We start from the raw sequence: 13,051 nt of genomic DNA on the forward strand, positions 1-13,051 counted from the left end.
AGCTGCAGAGAGATTCATAGCAGGTAATTATGTCCACAGTTGCATAATCAGAGATCTGTGCTCACCACTGAATGCTTTACAGCCATAAACAAGAGGCAGCTCTGGCTTGGTAAACAAGTCGTCACAATAATCTCTTAATTTATAGTTCTGTCACAACCAGCTACGGCTCTCGCTATAGATTTTCACCACAGGCACGAGAAGTATTCGAACGTAATTTCAGGCGCAGGTTTGCCAAAATTGCTAAAAATGAGAGGTCAAAAAAGTAAGCTCATATTCTCACATGCTTTTCCAGTATTCAGCCGCTTAGATTGGTTCTGTTTGATCACTTTTGGTTTATCTCAAATGAAATATCCCAGCTTGCTGCCAGACAAGAATGTCAGGACTATTTACTGGGCTGTGCAAGGAGGTTTTACAACATGTTTGGCTGGTAGCAACACTATGACAGTGAACCAAACAGCTGAACAATGAGCTGAAAAGAGTAATGTAGCTCTATATGTGTAGCTGCAGATTCAGGTAATAAATCTGTCATCACTCCTGAACCCTTCCCCTTAGGCAGGAGACTGCGGTCCATCAGGACTAAAACCTCTCGCCACAAGAACAGCTTCTTCCCCTCTGCTGCATCGATGATAAACACTGCCAGTGCCACTGCAAATCAGCTCTGTTGACTATATTACTACAGCGTAGTAACTGCACATACCTTGTCTATTTTAACCATATTTCTTACATCTCTTTACCTACTATTTTATCTATACTTGCACCAAGAGCACCAGAGAAAATTCCTTGTAAGTGTAAAAACCTACTTGGCAATAAAAACCGATTCTGACATAATCACCATGTTTTCACATTTTTATTTGATGCATTACTATCATGAAATTATTGCCTCTAAGTTTAGAATTACAATTAGAATGGCTTTATTGCCTTCATACATGGCATGATGAAAATATAAATAGCTTCAGCTGGACGATAAATAAAATATCAACATTAAATAATAGAATCAAATGTACATAAATAGCAAAACAATGTTAAAAACAACAACATCTGCAAGGGAGGCCAGATATTTGCAGTATGGGAGGTAAATGAAATAGAATGAGAACCAGAAGAATATGAATATGTTAAGAAATTGTGCGCTAGGAATAAATGCGCTAAGAAATGTTTTGGGCGAGGCATCAAAAACTTTAGGCAAGGCCTGGAAAGATTTTAGTTACATTTAATAAATAAAGTATCTCCTGCATCAAAGTTGACATGGTCTCTCCACCTTGATAAATAATATACATTAAAACATAAAAGTTGTCAAATTAAAATTCTCAAAGCTCAGGGTTTAGTAATTAGCTTTTACTGCCTTCACTTATCAGCAGCTTCTGACCATATGTTAAGGTGCATCTTAGTGAATGTGACAAGCCTCACTGTGTGATCCAAGTTCAGAAAAGCAGAACATCAAGGAGGGTATTTACCTCCGACCCTGAACCACCTGTCCTCGTTTATCAAAGTTTCATGTGCGATAACACTCAAGATGGTTTCATTTGCTGAAAAGAGTCATGAAATACAGTCAAAAGTTCTAAAAACAGCTCATATGTTAACCTCTGTTTTTGACTATTTGATCATTATTTATGTTGCCATGGTTAAGAACAACCCTCTATATTCGAGTTGTAGTTCAACTGTATATTGGTATTGGGTCATTCCAGAATTGGAGGATATTTGGGCTTTAAAATTTTTGAAAGATGGACCTTCTCATGTACAATTTCTTGCTACATATTCATCAATAATAGGTAAACTATCAGGCTTGACTGGCTTAGCTTACACATCAATGGTAAATTTTTATTCCATGTTTTATTTGTTGTTTACTAACCCCGACTCTAATCACAGTAACAGGGCTGCTAATCCATGCTAAGGTTAGCTTTTTCTCAGATGTAGAAGCTAGATATTTAGCTAGCTGTCAATTTGGTCATCAGGGCAGTGGGACAAGAGAAAAAGGGCATTTTAGGGGGAACTCCGGACTTATTTGGTATTTTAGAAAACATTTTCAAACATTCTGTTCTCCTAGTTTGTTTAGATTTGGTCTCAGGACCTGTATATTTACACAACTACTGTGTGTTTTAGCATTTTGTACGTGGATTATTTGAAATTTGATGAGTGGGATGTAAATGTCCTCCAATTCTGGAATGACCCTGTTACATTAAACTCCATTTGCTTCTAATTAAACCAAGTGTAGCTGTGCAGCGACGTGCAGTAGCGGTGAGAACTCCTGTGTGTCTTGTTCATTTGATTATTAACACCCTTTAATAAAGGGACAAAGTCACTTAGCCAAGTTCTCACTCTCAGCAGGACCTGGCATCACATCGCTGCCACCCTCATCCACCTTCACCGGATCCTGGTCAACTTCCAAATACAAAATCCTCCCCCAACCATCATATCTTTGCCCCTCAGTATCTATCAGACCTCCTCCAACCAGTTACTTGGTCTTTGGACTTGAGCCTGCTCACCCTCCTCCCCACCAGCCTGCAGACATTTGGAGACAGAACCTTCAGTATTCATCCCTCCACCCTCTGGGAGTCTCTAGTGGCAGAGATGCTGCTTTGATTGTGACTTACAAAACACTCCTGAACACTCGTCTGTTCACCAAGGTCTCTGGTTTAGGATAATGGTCTCCCAGACCAGCAGTGCCATTATTATTTTCTTTTCTTGTGCATTTTGTTCCATCTCTCTTCAGACGTGTAAAGAGTCCTTGGCTCCCTTCAAAGACAGCATGCTGTATAAATGCAAGCCATAGTTATCATTATTAGCTCACAATATACAATACAAAATATGGCTTGGACATTGGAAAATAATATATATATATATATATATATAATCATATATTAGCAAAGAGTAAAAATTAAATGATTCTAAAACAGGAAGTCCGCCCATTTGACTGAATCTGTTAAAAAATACGGACTTTACCACTCTGCTATAGCAAGGACACACTTGACAAAACAAGCAAATGGAGAAAACATCTTCATCCGTTAAACAACAGAAGCACTGGACTTAGAAGTGCTGCAACTGTATAAAACACAGAAATTCAGAACAACATTCACCAATCTGATGACACATATGCAGCATTAGAGAGTACATGTAAACACAGACACTCCCAATGACATTAACTGTCCACCAATGACAAACGGTTTAGATTTACATTAAATGTTCGGAGAAATTGTACAAAAAGTGCAGCTATGCGTTTAAAAAAAACAAAAACACAGCTGCCAAGAAAATGGCAAATATGACATGAAGCCGTTTGTGCAGCTCAACCACGGCTGGTTACATTTGAAATTAACCATGACTTCCTAAGTTTGTGATGTTTACCATTACTGATCTGGCCTTTTGTCTTGAGAAAAGAGGAGAGAACAACCATATGGTCTCCCATATACAGTAAATAGGCTCTATTCTGTACATGTGTGTAGCCCTTATGTAATTAATATTCTTCCTATAATAACTACCATGTGGGCAAACATTTAAATAACCATACAAAAGACATATTTTAACATATCTTGTTTCATGTGATGGGAAGTCTTTAACAGAATCAGCAAACTGCTATTAATTCAATGGATTTATTACAAAGCTAAATCTTGCATAACTTTTCCTCTTTTGTTTTAGCTGCCAACCCGTCTGAGAGTGCAAATCTTGCAAATGCTGCAGGTTTTACTCATTAGCACTCATTAATTACATCATATAAGCTCCTAGCAGTGGTGTGCTGGGCTCTGCTGTTTGCGTGATGAGTCCTTCTCTCTTTTTTCCTCCCTTCACTTCTTCTGTCATGCCTCAAAAAACCAGTCTCCCTATATCCGATGTGTAGAGACCACTCCCCACGTTGTTTAAGTCAGGATGTTTTCTCAGGTTGCTACAACTCCCCACATCCATCCATCCATCTTTTGCTATTTATATGGGAAATCCTGGGTAGTAGCCCAATCATTTGAGTTTTTATTAAGATGTGGCGATAACGGCGGCAGGTTGATTGCCGCATGGAGCTGCGTGAGGAAAGGGTGCGGCAGAGGCCCTCAATTAGGCATCATTTAAAGCAGCCCGTGCTAGATAAAGCAATTACAACATCACTGCAGGGAGGCTCTGTGTTTAAACCGCAGTATGACTTCAGGATGTACTACAGAGGAAGCTGCAGAGCTGACTATCACAGGCTTTTATCCAAAAATAATATCAAAGCAATTCCTCTCAGGCTTGACAGTTTGTATATTAGGGGTAAGAACTGTAGGAAATTAAAGCACAGAACGGGGTAGTATTGTGTCCTTTAACGCATCTCCTCTCATGCCGTCTCTGCATACAATTAACTTGACATTTACGAGTGAAAAGACAGCTGTGACATGAGTTCAAGTCCAGCTCTTGACCCGCCCGCGTTTGAATGCATTTCTTGCCGCTTTCTACACCAGGAGAAATGTCAGAATTAAAATTCAGCCGAGTTTTATCGTACATTTCATACTTGCAGTGGCCTGGGATCAGAACTTGCTTACGTTATCTTTGTAATTGCGGAAACTAGAAAGTAAAGCAAAGATTTATCTCTGTATGTGAGCAAACAAAAGCAGTCCCACGACACTGCAAAGCAACCGAACCACCTCCCCACATTTCTGCAGCTGGTCTGTTGCACATACTCTCTCAAATAGACCACATACTGAAAGTGTAAACAGTAAGCAAGGCTTGAAATGTATTTGCAGACACAATAAGCCAAACTCAGACAGTAAGCCTTGTAATTCTTACATTTATGTTCTTTAAATATTTCATAAATGCTCAACATTTGATTCATTTTTAATGCATTCATTCCAACCGCAACAACGTGTTTGCCTTCCTCCTGAAAGTTAAGCTTCACTAAATCCTAAATCTTCCAGGATTTAACTGGTAACAGAGTCTTTAAAAAGCATGAGGGTCAGTTGCTGTGCATCCTTCTGCCGTCATGGCAAAGCTCATGACTAATTTGTCTGCATCACGTTTTGCACATATGGCTCTGCTCCCACAGTGTTCGTCGTGTATGCACGCTCCTCTGTCTGCACTCTGCTCTGACTGATGCCTGTTGCACAGCTCCTCGTAACACACAGCACTAAATCCTCGGCACACCTGTTAAACATTCAGCCACTCTCAGCCGTCTTCAAACAGAGCGGTCCGCCTATCAGCATCTGCTGTGTGCAAAGCCTTAAAAGCACAGGTGGAGATTCCGCAACTGACTGACAAGGTATTTTTCTTATCTGATAGTTTATTCTCAGCCAGATGGAGTTTTTTTTAAACTCTGCTTGTTGCCTCAGCTTCCATCTCACCTGAATTTGCTCCTAAAGGCCAAAAATATACGCTAGATATTATCAGATGTGTGCTCTCTTAACCCAAGCACGTACAGAAGTGATGTGCAGCACTCTGGGCTGCTATATACGGACAAACTGCCTCTCACTTCAATAGCATAAAGGGCCACCACAACATAAACATGAGAGCTTGTGATTGTTCTTGATTGCTAGCATCCAACATGCTGATTAGCCGCCTGCAGAGGCTTCCCTCCAAGTGGGCTTATCAGGGTGTGCAACTGTTCCCCTCAACCCCAACCGCAGGAAATGAGGGGTGGGATACGTATGGGGGGGTGTGGTGAGCCCGAGGATAGAAAGGAGGAGGAGGAGCGTCCAGGCGTTATCATCCTCAGCGTTCCAGTTCACACCCCCATGATGCATCAGAGTTAAATGTTGATACCAAGAATGTCAATGCAAGGAATGGGGCTAAGGCATGATGATGTTTGTTTCTGTGGTTCAAAGCTAAATGTTTTACTACCGTGAAGTGCTCATGGTCTTAAGAGGATAGTTCTTAGTCTGGTTCCAGATCACTGAATCGGCACAAACATCAATAAGTCTGGTGTCGCTTTCCACTAAAGGTAAAATTATAGATTTGTAGGCAGGATTTAGAATAGAGATGTTATTTGCTACACTTGACTATAATTAAAACTACAACAAACAGATGAGACTGAGAAAACTGTACAGGTTTGAAGCCAACATTCATAAACCACAAGAAGAGTTCCTGCTCAACCCTCGTAATGTCCTCCCAGCTGCCATGTACAGTTTGCTGTATGGGGTCAAAAATGGCCCCGTCTGGTTTGTTATTTGAGCAATAGGTAGAAATTGTCAATCGAATCTGTGTTACACCTTTAGTCTTACTTGAATCCAACCTACAATCACAAATCTTTCCCTTGATTTTGGAATTTAGGGCCAAATAAACCTTGTTTACATAAAAGTATACAAAGGCAAAAGATTTTATTTGGGGTCAAAATGATACCTGAACAACAGGAGTGTTAATCCCTAAGATTGTTATGCAGGCATATGATAGAATCAGACATGAGCTTCTTCGGATTTCTCTCTTTTTCTCTTTAAGGTTCCCTGCGATTTCCAGCCCCTCTTGCAGATCTGCTGCACTTTTTATTCAAATGTAATATTTTTAGCTTCCAGCTCCTGGTATTCTGATCTCCACAGGCAGGACAGACCTGCAGTGCTGCTCCTAACCTGAAACAGATTGAAAACAGAAACGGCACTACAACAAATGTTTCCCAAAGGATGTACTAGCTTCATAGAAGACTTCAAAGCATCCGACTGCCTCACTGTGAGCAGAGGTCTGCGTTCACTTGATAAACTCTTCCCGAACTTATTTTACCTCATAAATCAGGCTGGATTACTGAAAGTACTCCACATGCAAATCTCCCTGGAGATCGCGCTCACTTAGGTGGAAAGCCGTATGTGATGTGACGAAGGCAACCCACCCTACAAAAGACTGATTGCTTTACAGTTTTGACTCATAAGAAGAAGAGACCTGGGTTTTGTGTGTCACACCTACTGGCCTCTGTTTCCAATCAGTCACATATGTACATTTCTCTGCATACATCCATATCCTCCAGACTGAGGAATGTGGCGATCCTCCCCCGAGAACTCATCAAAAGGCGGGTGCATAACTTTACACGAGTGTTGAGGTTTGTGCCATGCAAAGAGGGAAACAGAGGACTCCTCATGATGAAACACCAAATTATCAGCAACAACTCACTGATATTTTACAAAAAAAAAAAAGACTCAAAAGCTGAGCAAACACACTACTGATGCCCATATGAATCAGCTGCAGCCTCACGCATGACATAATAGTGAAAATAATCTACTAAAAAATGCATTATGATAGAGTGCGCGGAATGACGGCATGTCTGGTAGGAGTACCTAAAGATTTTCTATGAATGGGACCATCTTTCTGGAAAATATTTCGACCGTGTCATCATAAAAGCTTCTCAGATAAAAGAAAATGTTTTACTTCAAGTGAAGAATTTAATCAAAAATCAACTCTTAAGACATATGCGGTGAAGCTCCAAACTTCACTATGAACTTTATATGTGGCACACTGAGGCTTGTCCAGGAATGTCCTGCTGCAGAAACTAATGTCTATCATCCGACTCCCTCCTTCTTTGAGCCGCCACGCTCATCGAGTCGTCGTGCCATAACAGCGAGACTCTTGGCTGTGACAGATGGATTGAGCAGACATCAGAAAGTTCACTGTATTCATGTATGTTGCATAACGGCACGTGGGGATCCGAGACAAAAGGAGCACATTTAGGGCTGATGTTTATTTTCCACAAATCTGCGCTTTACGGTGGGGTTGTGCGTGAGGATAGATAAATCGCTTAATGGCTTTCCTGGAATGTCAAGTTCACAAGGAGGCAGGATGAAAACTGATTTTAGTTGATAAGGATACTAAGCTGTTTTCTTTCTCGGCTTTACTCTTTAATGTTGAAAGTTTGTCAGATTCTGTGAGCTTCAACACGCTTCAACAAAAAGATTGTTTATTTGATGAAATTACCAACTTATTCTGGGGAGAGGGGGGGGGGGGGGGGGGGGACATGTTGCAAACATGAAGGAGCCATTTTGTAAGAAAACATCTAAACGGAACTAGTGATAAAATCTCATTGTGCCTAAACTAAAGCTACTGTCAAAGTCAAACAAAGCAATCTTTGATTCACTGTAGTCACAGTATTACAACTACAGCAGGCAAAATAACATGTTAGCATGCCATGAAATGTTCTAGTCTTGCCTATTTTCTCTGCACCATGATATTTCTGCCAATATAAAAGTAGGTTCACAAAATGTATTAAATATACTTATTTGTACTAGCAACTTACAGTATGTCTCACAGCTGTCTGTAAACCAGAGCAGTCACAATATCAGATCTTCTCTACACAATTACAATGGCTTAAACAATTCTCAATATTGATAATACGATATAGAGAATATTGCTACAAAGAGGGGGAAAAAAATCCTTTAGCTTTCTTTAATGTGCATGTTGGAGTGTCAAACAGATAGTACTAGAATTAGATAATCAAAAATGTTATCATAGGTGCATTATTAACATGATATCACAATGTCATTTAAAAATTTATTTCACAGTTATCACCAGTGCAGCTATAAGGCAACACACACACTGCAAATGTCTCTTTAGGGGAGCAGCTTGTACTCCAACAGGGGCTTTTAATTAAATGTGGATGGCACTAATACATTGCGGTAACTTGGTTTTAGTCTCACCTTTGTGCTCTGTCAAAGCTCAGCATTGTCAACAAAAATTAAAAGATCACAATGATGCAAACAAATTTGCTATAAGCAAACCCATAGATTACCCTGAAATTTAGCTGCAAAATTTCAACTACTTGAATGCTCCTGTGGCTCAGCCTTCAAAGAAGTAGTTCCGCATTTTAGAAATATGCTCATTTGCATGTTCAGTGACCCACAGCTGGAGCACTTCTGTGGCTTGCACATGCAAAGCACTTGGTATAAAGGGTAAACAACTGTCTCAGAAAATATCTGGCTCCTTGAATAAGAAAAGAAAAAAATCTAAAAGTTCAAAGCTGAGTACATACAGTACAAACATTGGGAGAGAAATCAACTACAAGAACATTAATCCACAAAAATCAGTGTAAATTGCTTACAGCAAGCAAGAAGTAAACATTACAATACTGATAAAGCTAAAAAAAATCCAGTTTAATCAACTCACCTTAAAATTTTGTGTTAATTCAGTGCTGCTGACAATGTGTTAGGTAGGGAGGTGTAACTGAACGCACAAAGCTTGAATAGCTGGAGGTGAGGTGGAGAACAGGTGAGTTGAGTTCAGCTAATTACGGGAGCTGACACTCCCTGCAGTAATCAGCAGGTAGAGCGCAGGCAGGTGAAGCAGGGAGAGCAGGAGGACAAGTGACAGGGAGAGAGAGAGACATGAGGGAGAAAAGACAGACTGAGGAAGCCAAAAAGAGATCAAAACAGAAACAGATCTGGAACCAAGGGAGAAAGGAGGACAAAAAAGGGGGGAAAAGGGCAGGAGCTGGAGCAGGATTCTAACACAATGACTTCAAACTCTGGACTCAGTCAGGCTAATCATCTCCTGGCTGTAGCTGAGTACTTAAGGCACAGGCATGAGAGTTTTGTCCTTCCTAAGACAGCCATTTTCATGTCCCAATCCAAATTTACTCCTGCTAAACCTCTTTGGCTGTTTTTGAAATATCTGAGACACGACACCAATCTTCAAAACTGCTGTTCAGAAAACTCTGGTGGGTTCATCCATCTTTATATACAGCCAATGGACTTTTCTCAGACTCATTTTCCATCTATGCAGAAAATTGTGTTTTGTAGTTTCAGTCAGGAGGTAAGGTCCTGACATCGGTCTAATCACTGGATCAAACATTGACTCAGAGTCAAAGACTTGTGTAAGCACCAAGAAACGCTAACAAAAGCATCAATCCAAGAGCGCTTGTACCTCTGGGACACCCGCTGTGAAATGTGAGATTGAAAGCATTTACTGTTATTGTTACAGTCTTGGCAAATGCAAACAGTTCTCATGCTCTCTGTCGAAATGCTGACAGATTATGGCTCAGCAGGGAAAAAGTTGATTCTCAAGTCTCGAGATGGCAAACAGCAGGCATAATATTGGGTTAAATAATTGCAGATTGGAGTTTCACTGTCGTACAAACATTTCTCAGAGCCAGAGCTACTACAGCTAAGACAAGAGTTCGGGGAAGAGGAAGCTAATGTGAGGGAGTATTTGTCCCCGTCATGAATGAGCGATTGCAGCAGTTGGACCACAAATCCTCCCATGCTCTTCAAATTTGCTCACTTATCTTAAAAAAAAGTGGCAGTACAACTCCATCTACTGAAAAAGCCTCTTGAGTATGCCAAAAAATTAGTGCAAAACTCTGCAGCTTGCATTGATTGAATAATGAGTCAGCCCAAGTAGATTAGCAGCGCTGCAGAGTTTTTGATATCTCTCAACATTTGGAAGTAATTTCCCAAAGGGTCTGGGAAACCCTTACTGCTCCAAGCTCCAAGACAAACAGAAATGTGTTGCTGGCAGTGATTACCTCCTCTTCTCATTCATAAAGCTCCTGGCCCAAATGAAGGACCTCTGGCCTGAAGTAATTTGGCGAGAGGCCTCAGATCTTCACCACACTCACTGTGGGAGCCACTTAGTGGATCAGAACCTGCAGGCCGATCAGAGCCGACGCAAGCTTGGACTGTTTCCAATGGGAAAGGAAGCAGAGGCATGCCCTGAAACAACAAGACCGACAGTAACTTGATCACAGTTACAACACTGTCTGCAGGGTCACATGTGGAATGACAAAGTGCAGCATTTGTTAGGGCAACATGAGACAACAAGCAGAGCTTCAAACAGTCAGCGGTTGAGAGTTGAAATGTCTGAAATTCTGTAGTTGTCTAAGTATGATTTTAAACAAAAATATCAAATAAATTTCACAGAAAAAAGGTATTAATTTACATAATAGCCATAAAAAGCAAGCCAAAACTGGAAATAATGTCCATATAAAATATAATACAAACAAACTATTTGCTTTGATTTGATTGTTGAAATCTGAATAGACCCATATAGCAGAAACACACAGAACACAAGCGGTTTTTGAGCTGGAATTTAACTAGCACCCTTTAGAACCGTCATCATCAAGCGCACATTGAACTCTTGCATGGATGCAGACACTTCCAACCACTGTTGAAACCTTGACCTCTGACTAACTACCTTTACAAACACCCTTCCAGTGTGAAACAAACACATGAAAAACTTGAACCAGCAACCTAAAGATAACGTCTTCCACCTACAGTCTTCCATTCTGCCAACTAAGCTATCTAAGGACATATTCATACATGTATAAATACCTTAAAATTGTTTTAATGATGCAATAAATAGTTTGTCATGAATACTCCAAATTAAACAGGCATCTATGGTAATCCAGACAGCTGTTTGTCATGTTTAAGTCCTCCTTAAATTAATTCCAACATCCATGCAAATGTGGAACAGTTGAATAACTTACGTTCTTCAATAGCTCAGTTGAGATGGTAGACATCTTTAGGGGAAAGATGACAGTTGTAGGTCGCCTGGTTCAACTCCTGCTAGAAGGATTAACTTTATATATGTTTCTGCATTTATGAAAGATCTCAACAGAAGACTCAAGGTTGTGATTGTAGTGTGGAGATGTTGTGATCAGGCAGTTTGTATGGTGGTTATGCTTACATCTTTGTTTTGCAAAGACTAAATATTACAGGGTTTTAATATGACTGTCAGCTACATCTAAATCTTGAGAACCACTTGACATGTTTTCATTGTATGAAAAACTCATTGTTCATTGAACCGGTGGTATAAAGATCCACACTGGAATGAAGGACCTTGCACCTGTGAGTCAACTGTCCTAACCACTGCACTACCCTGAACGCTGAGCGTGGAGTTTGGAGCAAATTAAAGAAAAAACTTGAGCTTTCCACCCAGGCAGTGAGGAGATATGATGGCTCTATTACTCTCTGGGGGAACTTTGCAGGCCTGGTAATTGAACGAGTCACTGCAAATCAATACAACACCTTTATCCTGTGATGAAATATCTCTATGCTGATGACAGGGACTTCTTCCAGAATGACAATATTCCAATACATATGTCTCAAAGGATCACCGAATGGCTTGATGAAAATGATGTAAATCACAGCTATGGCCTTCACAGTCACCAGATTTCATCCCAACTGAACGGCTATGGGAGATTATGGACTGGCCTGTTAGACGGAGCTCTTTGACACCATCAGAAAACCACCAAATAAGGGAAAATCTTTTGGAAGAATAGTGTTTCATTCCTTAAGGAGAGTTCCAGAGGCCTAGAAGGAGTGATGCTGTACTGGCAACGCCAACACCTTACTAAGTCAATTAATGCTGGTTTTCTGCCGATCCGTCACCCGTCTGTGCATCCTTCATACATTCCAAAAGTCTGAACATGTGGCCAATGTAATTCTCACTAGTGTGACTCGGTTGAGGTTAAAGAAGTTCTGTAAATATGCTAGAAACAGATGCCACTTCTTATAAAAATGAGTTTGTTGACCCTCTAGGACATAACTTGATTTTCTCCAGCTGGATAAAGCACATGATGTCCTAAAGACACGATGAGTGTGGAGGTGGAGTGGGAGATTTCGACCACAGAGGTATCCTTCTTTTGACCAGGAGCATTGGAAAAGTGATAGTGTCAGACCCTGTAGAGGTGGGAACGGGACTGTAGGCACACTGAAAACTGCAAGCGGAAGGCAACCAGCAATTCAAACATTTAACCCTTCTAAAGTAGTTTGCGACTTGGAGAAAGAGCATCAAAGAGCTCTGAAGCTGTTCTGGAAGCATGTGGTGACCAAACACTCACTAAGACACTGGCTTTTCCTTTAATTATACACCTATTGGTAGTACTAAATGGTTTCAGCTCAGCTTTAGATAATATAATAAAGCTACTGATATCAGTTAGAACTGTTCTTACTATTATTACCAAATGAGTAAATTTGTGACTCTCTATTCTTATTTATCTGTATACAGTGGCCTCTGTGTTTGTTATTTTTTTCACTATATATATATGTAACTAGAGTATATATACTCTAGTTCATATAACACTTTGACATTTTGTTCGGCAAGCATTAGAAGTTAAATACATGGTTCATTGTGTCCTTAAATGTTGCCATGAAGATATTTTACAGTTTTTTTCAAGAACTTCTCTCATGTAGTGCTA

Source organism: Acanthochromis polyacanthus, chromosome 16 (assembly GCF_021347895.1).
Source record: "Acanthochromis polyacanthus isolate Apoly-LR-REF ecotype Palm Island chromosome 16, KAUST_Apoly_ChrSc, whole genome shotgun sequence".
In the NCBI taxonomy this organism is placed as follows: domain Eukaryota; kingdom Metazoa; phylum Chordata; class Actinopteri; family Pomacentridae; genus Acanthochromis; species Acanthochromis polyacanthus.